The 10760-nt window shown below is 50.9% G+C and overlaps 1 long non-coding RNA gene across 2 annotated transcripts; it reads left to right on the top strand.

The window, feature by feature from the left end:
- Window positions 1-203: 203 nt before the first annotated feature.
- LOC132339981 (uncharacterized) lies at window positions 204-9389 on the top strand. Of its 2 annotated transcripts, none has more exons than XR_009489750.1 (3): window positions 204-392; window positions 6712-6895; window positions 7120-8231. It is a non-coding gene; the product is annotated as an uncharacterized LOC132339981 (long non-coding RNA). The 2 variants fall into 2 exon arrangements; XR_009489749.1 differs by lacking the exon at window positions 7120-8231 and adding an exon at window positions 8238-9389 and having other exon boundaries at window positions 205-392.
- The last annotated feature ends 1371 nt before the right edge of the window (window positions 9390-10760 follow it).

Raw genomic sequence — 10760 nt, 5'->3', positions numbered from 1 at the left:
CAAGGGCTCAGGCTTTTCCAGTGGTGGCCCTCACAAACAGCAACAGAAGCGTATAAAACTTTAGAGCAGAGCTTTATGTGAGATTCCCAGAAAAACCCAAAGCAAACAAGCACCCCCAGCTGGGCCCTGGGTTTAGTCTGCGGGGTGGGAAGGGTTTCACCTCTGGGCAATGAGCTGTGGCAGCAGGAAGCCACGTTGCCAAATACCTGCCACGCTTGCAGGATGACAGGAATCCATCCCAGCAGCGATGGAAACAAAACAAAGCCCTGCACAGCCACCTCAGCACCCACGCTGGAAGTGTTTATAGCTGAGATCCCAGAGTCCTGGTGTCCAGGAAAGCTGAGTGATTGCATCCTGACATTCCTGCTGCCACGGAACAAACGGGATGGCAGGTACAACTGGTAACAATTTTCTGAAATTACAGAAATTTCTCGTTGTTTTCTTTTTCTGTAGTTAATAGCTCTTTTGTCCCGGCTCTAGACATTTTGCTAATCAGTTTCTATCATATGGGAGCTATCAGCAGAGACAGTCAAGCCTGGGGATATGTAAAACCTTTCCATTGCCTGAAGAATCCACAGAGACCTTTGACACTTGCCAAATTCCCTTGCAGGGGAAGGGTAAGGGAAGAAACTCAGAGCCAAAATCTGCAAAGTTGTTTCTTCATCAGCCTTTAAACAGAATCTTAAAAGTTTCCTCTGCTCACATCAGGTTTTTATGGGGCAGTAACAACCCAGGGACTGCTTTGCTAAGGCCGCTTCTTCCTACCCTCTCCAGCCTCCTGGGAAAAAACAGCCCCAAAACCCAGGAAAAACCCAGGAAAAACCCACCCTGCCACTCATGAAGCCCCGTGGGGGCTGAGGGGAGGTGCCACAGCAGCTTCGCAGTCCAGCACCTCTGTCCCCTTTCCTGTTGAAGCCAATGGAACATGGAAATTGGGGAAAGTGAACCAAGGCAATTGGAAGCAACAGGGCAGAACCCCCGGTGTGTGCTGCAGGGCTGAGCTGCCTCTGCTGCAGGCTCAGAAAGCCCCTGGCGCTGCTTTTCCAGGGAATTGATCCCTGGAGCCATCCCTGAGCCTGCTGAGGCTGCTCCTGCCAGGCTCCAGGCTGGAACAGGGATCATCAATCTCACGTGGGTCTGATAAAATCCACCCCTCTGCCACTGCAACTGTATCAAACCTTCTCCAAAAAGTCACTTCGAGGTCACTGTTTTTGTCCAGTATTTCAATACATTAAATGCAATTACTTCATTGTTGATTTACCTGTCATTAGAGGCATGTGTTTGAACATGATTTATTGAGTGAGTTTTGTGCCAGTTGACTTGCAATAGATTGCACAATATTCAAAAAGGCTCATTTGCTTGGCATTACATTAGAAGCAGGGTGATTGCAACACAAAGCAATGTAAATGAGTTCTGAGAGGCTCCATCATTCATGTTGTCATGTACTGAATCCTATTATTATTTATTACCATAATTGTACTGTGTTTCCTGGGGCGATAAATTAGGACTGATGGGTCCCGCTGACAGCCAAGGACTGGACTCGCTCTATATAATTTAATAGGGATACTGTTGGATCTCTGCTTGGAGGAGACTTAGGCAGGAATTTAGTAACTAAGCAAAATCCTTTCTTAAAAAAATTAAAAATAAAATAAAAGCAGTGAGGTTCCCCTCACCCCCCCCCCTCCTCCCTTGGCAGCAATTTAAGTCTTGATAAAAGCTGCAAAGGAAATGGGAGCACTCTGTCTTTCATAATAGGATTGTTAAAAAAAATCACTGCCCTGTGTCACAATCTGTTTTCTGCTCCCTGCTGACAGGCAGCCTCCCGTGCTGGGAGCGCGGGGACAGCCGATGGCTTAAAGGGACAGCGGGGACAGCGGGGACAGCTCCTGGCCCAGCCCCGGCCCAGCCCCGCCTGCCCCGCCGCAGGAGCCGCGCGAGGCTCTCCCCTCACCTCACACACGGGGCCACAAGCGCCCCCAGACCCAGCTTTGCCTGAAGTCCTCAGAACGGGCTGTTGGTGGCCTGAGGGATGTCACCTCCCTCCGAGGGGCTCCCAGAGAGTTCCAGGGGTCCCCTGAGCCCTCCTTCCAGGGCTTCACCTGGATCTCCTTTTATAGGGATTCACCTGGATCTTCCCTTCCAGGGCTTCATCTGGATCTTCTTTTTTAGGGATTTACCTGGATCTTCCCTTCCAGGGGTTCAACTGGATCTTCCCTTCCAGGGCTTCATCTGGATCTTCTTTTTTAGGGATTTACCTGGATCTCCCCACCCAGGTCTTCACTGGGAGCTCCCCTGCCAGGGCTTCACCTGGATCTTCTTTTTTAGGGATTCACCTGGATCTTCCCTTCCTGGGCTTCATCTGGATCTTCCTTTATAGGGCTTCACCTGGATATTCCCTTCCCAGGGTTCACCTGGAGCTCCCCACCCAGGGGTTCACCTGGATCTTCATTTTTAGGGATTCACCTGGAGCTCCCTTTCCCGGGCTTCACCTGGATATTCCCTTCCAGGTCTTCATCTGGATCTTCCCTTCCAGGGCTTCATCTGGATCTCCTTTTTTGGGGATTCACCTGGATCTTCCTTTTTAGGGATTCACCTGGATCTTCCCTTCCAGGGCTTCACCTGGATCTTCCCTTCCAGGGCTTCATCTGGATCTCCTTTTTTGGGGATTCACCTGGATCTTCCTTTTTAGGGATTCACCTGGATCTTCCCTTCCAGGGCTTCATCTGGATCTTCCCTTCCAGGGCTTCACCTGGATATTCCCTTCCCAGGGTTCACCTGGAGCTCCCCACCCAGGGGTTCACCTGGATCTTCATTTTTAGGGATTCACCTGGAGCTCCCTTTCCCGGGCTTCACCTGGATATTCCCTTCCAGGGCTTCATCTGGATCTCCTTTTTTGGGGATTCACCTGGATCTTCCTTTTTAGGGATTCACCTGGATCTTCCCTTCCAGGGCTTCACCTGGATCTTCCCTTCCAGGGCTTCATCTGGATCTTCCCTTCCAGGGCTTCACCTGGATATTCCCTTCCCAGGGTTCACCTGGAGCTCCCCACCCAGGGGTTCGCCTGGATCTTCATTTTTAGGGATTCACCTGGATCTTCCCTCCCAGGGGTTCACCTGGAGCTCCCGTGCCAGGCTCTGCAGGCAGCCCAAGGCACTGGGGGACTCTGTAGTTGAGATCCTGGGGATGATTTCAGCATCACTTGAGTAACAACCTCGCAGCTCACCCCTGCTCTCTCTGCTGGAGCTTTCTTCCCATGAATTCCCTGGAATTCTCAAGGCCTGAAGGGCCAGGGCAGGACTCAGCACCAAAACCCCTCTGGAGAGCAGAGGCAGCACACAGGTGGGACCACAGCTCCAGCACCCACCACCTGTTGGAACTGAGGAGTTCCCTCCTCCTAACCCTGGGTGCCCCAGAGTGCAAAGCACAAGGATGAGACACAAAACTCAGCTCTTATTTTATATTCAGGTGCCAAAAGCTTTGAGTGGGATAACTACAAGGGAAACAGGGAAAAAATGTCCGAGGTTCTGATATTTAGATTAAGATTCAACAACAAAATTCTTCTTTCCAAGCTTTTAAACACCACCAATACTCAATTTTTCTTCTACAGTTCTTGTAAAGACACTCAGAGTTGCAGAACCTCAGAACTGTTGGGCTACAACAGGTTAATGGTCCCTACAGTCCTGTATGTTGTACTTGTGAGCAACCAAATGTCCATAAATCCTCCTAGTGGACAAGTTTATGGAATAATCAACACATCAAGGATATTTCCTTCTAACCTTCCCTGAGTTAGTGACTGGCTTATGCCCTGAGGCATGAGAGCTTATTGACTGGATCCATCTCTTGTTCAAGTCAATAGTTATCTGTCAATTCAGGTCAATTCAAATGAGATTTTATTGACAGGAGAAGCTACACAAAATGTTGCCAAAGTGTGAGAAAATGACAAGGCACCCCTACCTTCCTGGAGCCATCTGTCAGCGAGAGAAACAACCTGCACTGCTTTTACAGAGAGACCAAACTCGCAGCTCCATCGAACAGAAATCATCCTTGATTTGGCTTCATCGACTTAATTGAGCTGAGCTCTGCTCAGCATAAACAAGATCCATCCCATGCCTCCACGGGCACCACGAGTGCATTAAAGGGTTGCAAAGCCTAATTGTGTTGGAAAGGGGGCAGAGCAGTGATCCTGCACTGGCAGAGGGCAGAGCTGCACCCACAGCTGCTGGCCTGGGCTCCCCCCTGCCCCTGTGCTGCAGCCCTGCTCTCCCAGCCCTCAGACACATGAGCCTTGTCACTCACACATCAAAGGCGCTCTGAGCTCGCCCCCTGGCAGCAGTGACACATTTTTGGCCCGGCACAGCACATTAACAGAGCTCGCTGTCAAACACGGGGCTCGCAGACAATGCGGGGATTGTCCGGGCCGATGGGCAGATCACCAGGTAATGTGATGCAAGAGCCATAAAACAGCTCAAAGACACCAGCAAAAACCACAGAGCCCGCGTTTGAAGAGAGCCTTGTGGTTTGTGGGGATTTTTTTGGTATAAATTCTGGAACAGACCCTGGCACTGGACTCGGTGGGGTTTCCAGACCCAGCCTGGTTTGACAGGCACATTTCCTTGAGTGGTGCAGTGTTTCCTCGTCTTCTCCAGCGTCTCCTTCCCAGCACATTTGCCCCATCCTTCATTTCATTGCTTGGAGCAAATGCCAGGCCCAGTCCAGGTGTTCCTGTGGCACCAGGGGCAGGGTTTGAACTCCCCCCTGTGCAGGTACAGCACTGCTCACCGGAGTGTCTCACCCCAAACCAAACAGGCTCTGCTCTGCCTGGCACCATCCAGGCCGTGGCTGAGCTCCAGAAGGAATCCCAGAGCCCTTTGGTTCCAACCCTGTGGTCACTGCACGTCCATCAGTGAGGGTCAGCCCCAGTGACCTGGCCTGGAGTGACACTGGGGACACAGCACAGCCCCTGGAGGGGTGGTTGGGCTGCTTTGGTGAGCTCCCATCATCCACCATCCACCAAGCTTCCATCCGTCCATCCATTCATCCTCCATCCATGCATCTGTCCTTTATCCATCCATCCATTCATCATCCATCCATCTCTCCATCCATCCACGATCCATCCATCCACGATCCATCCATCCACTCATCCATCCATCATCCATCCATCCATCCCTCCATCCATCCCCATCCTCCATCCATCCATCCCTCCATCCATCCATCCATCCTCCATCCATCCATCCCTCCATCCATCCATCCATCCATCGTCCATCCATCCATCCCTCCATCCATCCATCGTCCATCCATCCATCCCTCCATCCATCCATCCCTCCATCCATCCATCCATCCATCATCCATCCATCCATCCATGATCCATCCATCCATCCATCCATCCATCCATCCATCATCCATCCATCCCTCCATCCATCCATCCATCCATCCATCCATCCATCCATCCATCCTCCATCCATCCATCCCTCCATCCATCCATCCATCCATCCATCCATCCATCCATCATCCATCATCCATCCATCCATCCATCCATCCATCCATCCGTCCATCCATCCATCCATCATCCATCCATCCATCCCTCCATCCATCCATCCATCCATCCATCCATCCATCCATCATCCATCCATCCCTCCATCCATCCATCCATCCATCCATCCATCCATCCATCCATCCCTCCATCCATCCATCCATCATCCATCCATCTATCCATGATCCATCCACCCATCTATCCATGATCCATCCATCCATCCATCCTCCATCCATCCATCCCCCATCCATCCATCCATCCATCCATCCATCCATCCATCCATCCCTCATCCATCTATCCATGATCCATCCCTCCATCCATCCATCCCTCCATCCATCCCTCCCTCCATCCATCCCTCCATCCATCCCTCCATCCATCCCTGCCCACACCCAGTGCCATTCCTGTGCTCCCAGGTGCAGGATGAGGATCTGGAGCGTGTCTCTGTCAGCTTTGTTCCATCTCCCTCAGCACAGCAGCCGCTGGTCCCCATCTCTTCCTTTCAGAGCCGTTTGCAGCTGAGCCCTTTGGAAGGGCCCGATGGAAAGGAATTGATAATTGATAATTTCCAGCATTGATAACCACGGGCAGGCTCTGAGGCACATCCATCCCCCCCTGCAGCCTCCCATTACTGCCGTCAGCCTGAGCTGGGAGCAGGGAGAAGGGGGCCCCGCTCTGAAAGGGAAGGTTGAGGACCTTGTTTCTGCCTCTTTTGTAGAACACACGTCCCCAAATCTCTGTTCCTGTCACCACAGACCCCTCTCCCAGTCACGCACTTGTTTAGGCTCTGATCCTTTCATTAACAATGGAGAAATGCAGGCCCTTACATCTGTTAGCAGGCATAATTCTAGACAAATACAACTTCTTATCAAATAAGCCTGCAATAAATGTTTCATGAACAGAACCCTTCAATAGAACTCCCAACACTAATTTAATGAGAAGTATCAAATGATTTTTTTTTTTTTATTCTGATATCTCCCCTGAGACAAATGATACTTTGCAGGCCTATTTTTAACAAATGAATTATTGACTTAAACTGGCACAATTAATCACAATATAATGGGATCAGGGGATGTTAGAGGCTCATTCAGCACGGCAGATGATGAGTACTGACTCTTCCAAGAAATGAGGCTCTTTAATCACTCCCAGATTAACAGCTACATGCTTTCAAATTTCAATCACAGGGAACTGCCAGCGTGGATTGAAAAGGGCCCACTCCAGCAGGAGCAAAGGAAGCAGGAGGATTTCTCACCCCACTGGAGCCCTGCTGCTCCTTGTCTCAGAAATGGGCACCCAGCTTCCCTGGGGAAAGGACAGGATCTACACTGTGCTGCATTTCCAAGGGTGTTTCCTTCCAGTCTTCTTCAGGTAAGAATCTGGTTCCAGGACAGAGCTCAGAACCCCTCAGGCTGTTTAACACCTGCCCTGGAGGGGAAATCTTCAGGGCTTAATAGAAAAAAACCCTCTTAATTAACCCCCTCCTCACTGGGAACCCTTTTCTGAAGTTTTTGGCTGTTCCTGCCAGAGGTGCTGCTTCACTGCACCCCACGAGGACCAGAGGTGTTGGTTGGAATTGTTTTCTCTTCCTCCAGCTTTTACCTGAGAGTGTGGAACAGTCTCCACTAGGATTTCACTGCAGGAGAAGCATCCAGAGCATTCTCCTGACACAAACCCACCTCCAAGTGCTTCGGCAGGGAGAGGTGCCAGTTTTGTGTCCCCTTGAAGCTGAGGAGGAGAGGTCCCCAGCCAGCTTTGCTGTGCCCACCACGAGGCTTCAACAGCGAGGAGGGAACCCTGCAGCTCCTGTGGACCTTGAACCACCCAGGGAAGGGGGAAAGGCAGTAGGAGAGAGCCTGGGGAAGGTGGCAGATGCAGTGGGTTGTGCCAGACTTTTCCAACAAGTCTCACTGTCTGCGAGGCAGTGGAGATGGGAATGAGAAGGAGAGCCCTGGTTGTGCCTGCACGAGCTGGAGCTCCTCAGGACCAGCTCTGCTGTGCCGTGGGGCAGCCCCCGGGGCTCTGGCAGCCAAAATCTCCTCTCTGCTTGGATGGATAGGCCTGGGAGGACGGCAGGGCTGGTGGGGCAGAGGTCCTGTGTTCCCTGTGCTGGAGGAAGCGCGGGGATGTTCGCAGCAGTGCTGGGCACGCTGTCATCTGCTGGTTCCATTTAACAACTTCTCACAACATATGCAGTTTACATTACTGTATCCTGCACATGGAGGCTTTGGCTGGGAATATCCTCCAGAGCTCGGGATTTATGGCCATGCAAATGCTCGGGGAGGCGAGGAGCAGGCCTGCCAAAGCTGGGGAAAGGAAAGCCTCCTTTGTTCCTGCTTCTGGGGCACGTTAACCCCAGCCCTGCCGTGCTGCAGCACAGGGAATGCTGCTGTCCCAGCCCCACATCCTTTCCACAGCAATTCCTCAAATACCAGCATCTCACACACATTTCCTTGGCTTCCACGGGCAGCTGGAGCTGGGCCTCTGAGAAAAGATCTGCTTTCAGCCAAGCTGTCTTTTCCTTTCTCTGCAGGCCTGGCATGACAACAGGCCTGGCTCTGTCATCACTCCCCAGCCCTGCATCCCCTGGGGAGTCTCCAGAGTCCCAGCAGTGCCAGCAGTGCCCTCAGGGCAGCAGAGGAGCTGCTGTGGGCAGAGCTGCACGGGCATGGGATGAAGAGTTTGTTCTTAGTGCCCCTCTCCTTCATTTCAGGAAAAAAAAAAACCCAGGAGAAAAGTTTGGTGTGGCATAAGAAGAGGATTGAAGAGAATCCTTTCAAATAGAATCTGAGAATTTCAGGAAAAAAAAAATCCAGGAGAAAAGTTTGGTGTGGCAAAAGAAGAGGATTGAAGAGAATCCTTTCAAATAGAATCTGGGAATCATGGCACAGTTTGGATTGGAAGGACCTTAAAGCTCATCTCATCCCATGGCAGGCACAGGGCAGGGACTGTCCCAGGCTGCTCCCAGCCTGGCCTGGGACACTGCCAGGGATCCAGGGGCAGCCACAGCTTCTCTGGGCACCCTGTGCCAGGGCCTCACCCCTCACAGGGAGGAATTCCTGCCCAAAATCCCATCTAAACCTCTGTCTGCCCATGGGAAGCCGTTCCCCCTTGTCCTGTCCCTCCAGTTCCAGGGCAATCAGCTCTCAATCCCAAGCTTCCTGTGGATCCACAGTGAGGACCATTATCCCTCCATGCCCAGCTAATTACCTAGGCCCAATTACCTGGGTTCTGGGCTTGTGGCCCCCCTGTTGCCCTTGCCCAGCTCTGGCTGCTGCCTGGGGGCTGTGGTCTGGGGGAACTGCAGGTCTGAAAAAGGCACAGAAAACCCAAGAGCTGCAGCTCCAGGACCTCCATTTCCCGTTAGGACACAACCAATAAAGCCCCAAGCACAGCAGCCATCTGTCACCTGTCAGCTGGGGGCAAAGCTGGGGGGAAATGAATTCTCAAGTGCAATTTCAGCAGCCTGTTGATCCAGAACCAGGGAGTGGTGGGGATGGATCCCATGGGAACAGGAGCTGGGTGTCACCATCACATTTCCTGAAAAAACCCTTTGCCCAAGATTTCTTCTCCTGGGAAGCTGAGAAGCCTCAGGGAAAAATGAAAACAAAAATTATCTGATTGCTTCTCCTGGGTTTTGCTGCTTTGGAATGTGGTTGGAGATTGTTTATCCAACATGGGAATTGTTTTAATTTAATGACCAATCGTGGTCAGGCTGTGTCTGGACTCTAAAAATTCACAGCTTTTTAATTAGTGTCTTGTTAAGCCTTCTGTCTGTATCCTTTCTGTATTCTTTAATATAATTTTAGTATAGCATTCTTTAATGTAATATAGATGATAAAATAATAAATCAGCCTTCTGAGAACATGGAGTCAGATTCATCATTCCTTCTTCCACGGGGGACTCCAGAAAATTCCACACCTGGGTGTTTCCTCCCTGCCTGCTTTTCACAGCCTCAGCATCACAGTGCACCTAAGGAATGTTGGAACTGCAAAATCCCAGAATCCCAGAATGATGAGGTTGGAAGAGACCTCTGAGATCATCGAGTCCAACCTGTGCCCCAACACCTCGCCCAGCCCACAGCACCCAGTGCCATGTCCAGTCTTTTTTAAACACACCCAGAGATGGTGATTCTGCACCTCCCTGGGAAGAGCATTCCAGTGCTTTGTTATTCTTTGGGGGAAAAATTTCTTCCTAATATCCAACCTGTACCTTCGTAGTTGGAGACTGTGTCCTAAAATCATGGGATGGCTGGGGTTGGAATGGACCTCAAGGACCAGCTCCTTCCATGCCATGGGCAGGGACACCTTCCACAGGTGGTTCCAACCTGGCCTGGAACCCTTCCAGGCATGAGGAATCCACAACTCTGGAAAATCTGTGCCAGGACCTCACCACCCTCATGGGAAAGAATTTCCTCCCCATATTTCATCTTGATCTGCCCTCTAATTCTGCCTTTTTGGAGCTGTTTTCAGGCTGGATTATCAGTGCCTGTAAAGGAAGGGATTTTCATGGATTTGGGGGGTGCAACCTCGTTTTATACCCACAGGAAACGGGAAGAGGAGTGAGAAGAGCATTCCCTGGGAAGAACATTCCAGTATTTATTATTCTTTGGGTGAAAAATTTCTTCCTAATATCCAACCTGTACCTTCCCTGATGTAGCTTGAGACTGTGTCCTAAAATCATGGGATGGTTGGGGTTGGAAGGGACCTCAAGGACAGGTGGTTCCAACCTGGCCTTGAGCCCTTCCAGGCATAAGGAATCCACAACTCTGGAAAATCTGTGCCAGGACCTCACCACCCTCATGGGAAAGAATTTCCTCCCCATATTTCATCTTGATCTACCCTCTAATTCTGCCTTTTTGAAGCTGTTTTCAGGCTGGATTATCAGTGCATGTAAAGGAAGGGATTTTCATGGATTTGGGGGGTGCAATCTCGTTTTATACCCACAGGAAACGGGAAGAGGAGTGGGAAGAGCATTCCCTGGGAAGAACATTCCAGTATTTTATTATCCTTTTGGTGAAAAATTTCTTCCTAATATCCAACCTGTACCTTCGTAGTTTGAGACTGTGTCCTAAAATCATGGGATGGTTGGGGTTGGAATGGACCTCAAGGACCAGCTCCTTCCATGCCATGGGCAGGGACACCTTCCACAAGTGGTTCCAACCTGGCCTGGAGCCCTTCCAGGCATGAGGAATCCACAACTCTGGAAAATCTGTGCCAGGGCCTCACCACCCTCA

The sequence above is a fragment of the Haemorhous mexicanus genome, chromosome 30, assembly GCF_027477595.1.
Source record: "Haemorhous mexicanus isolate bHaeMex1 chromosome 30, bHaeMex1.pri, whole genome shotgun sequence".
Classification (NCBI taxonomy): domain Eukaryota; kingdom Metazoa; phylum Chordata; class Aves; order Passeriformes; family Fringillidae; genus Haemorhous; species Haemorhous mexicanus.
Note: the sequence above shows the minus strand (reverse complement) of the source record. Positions and strands in the feature narration are given on the sequence as shown.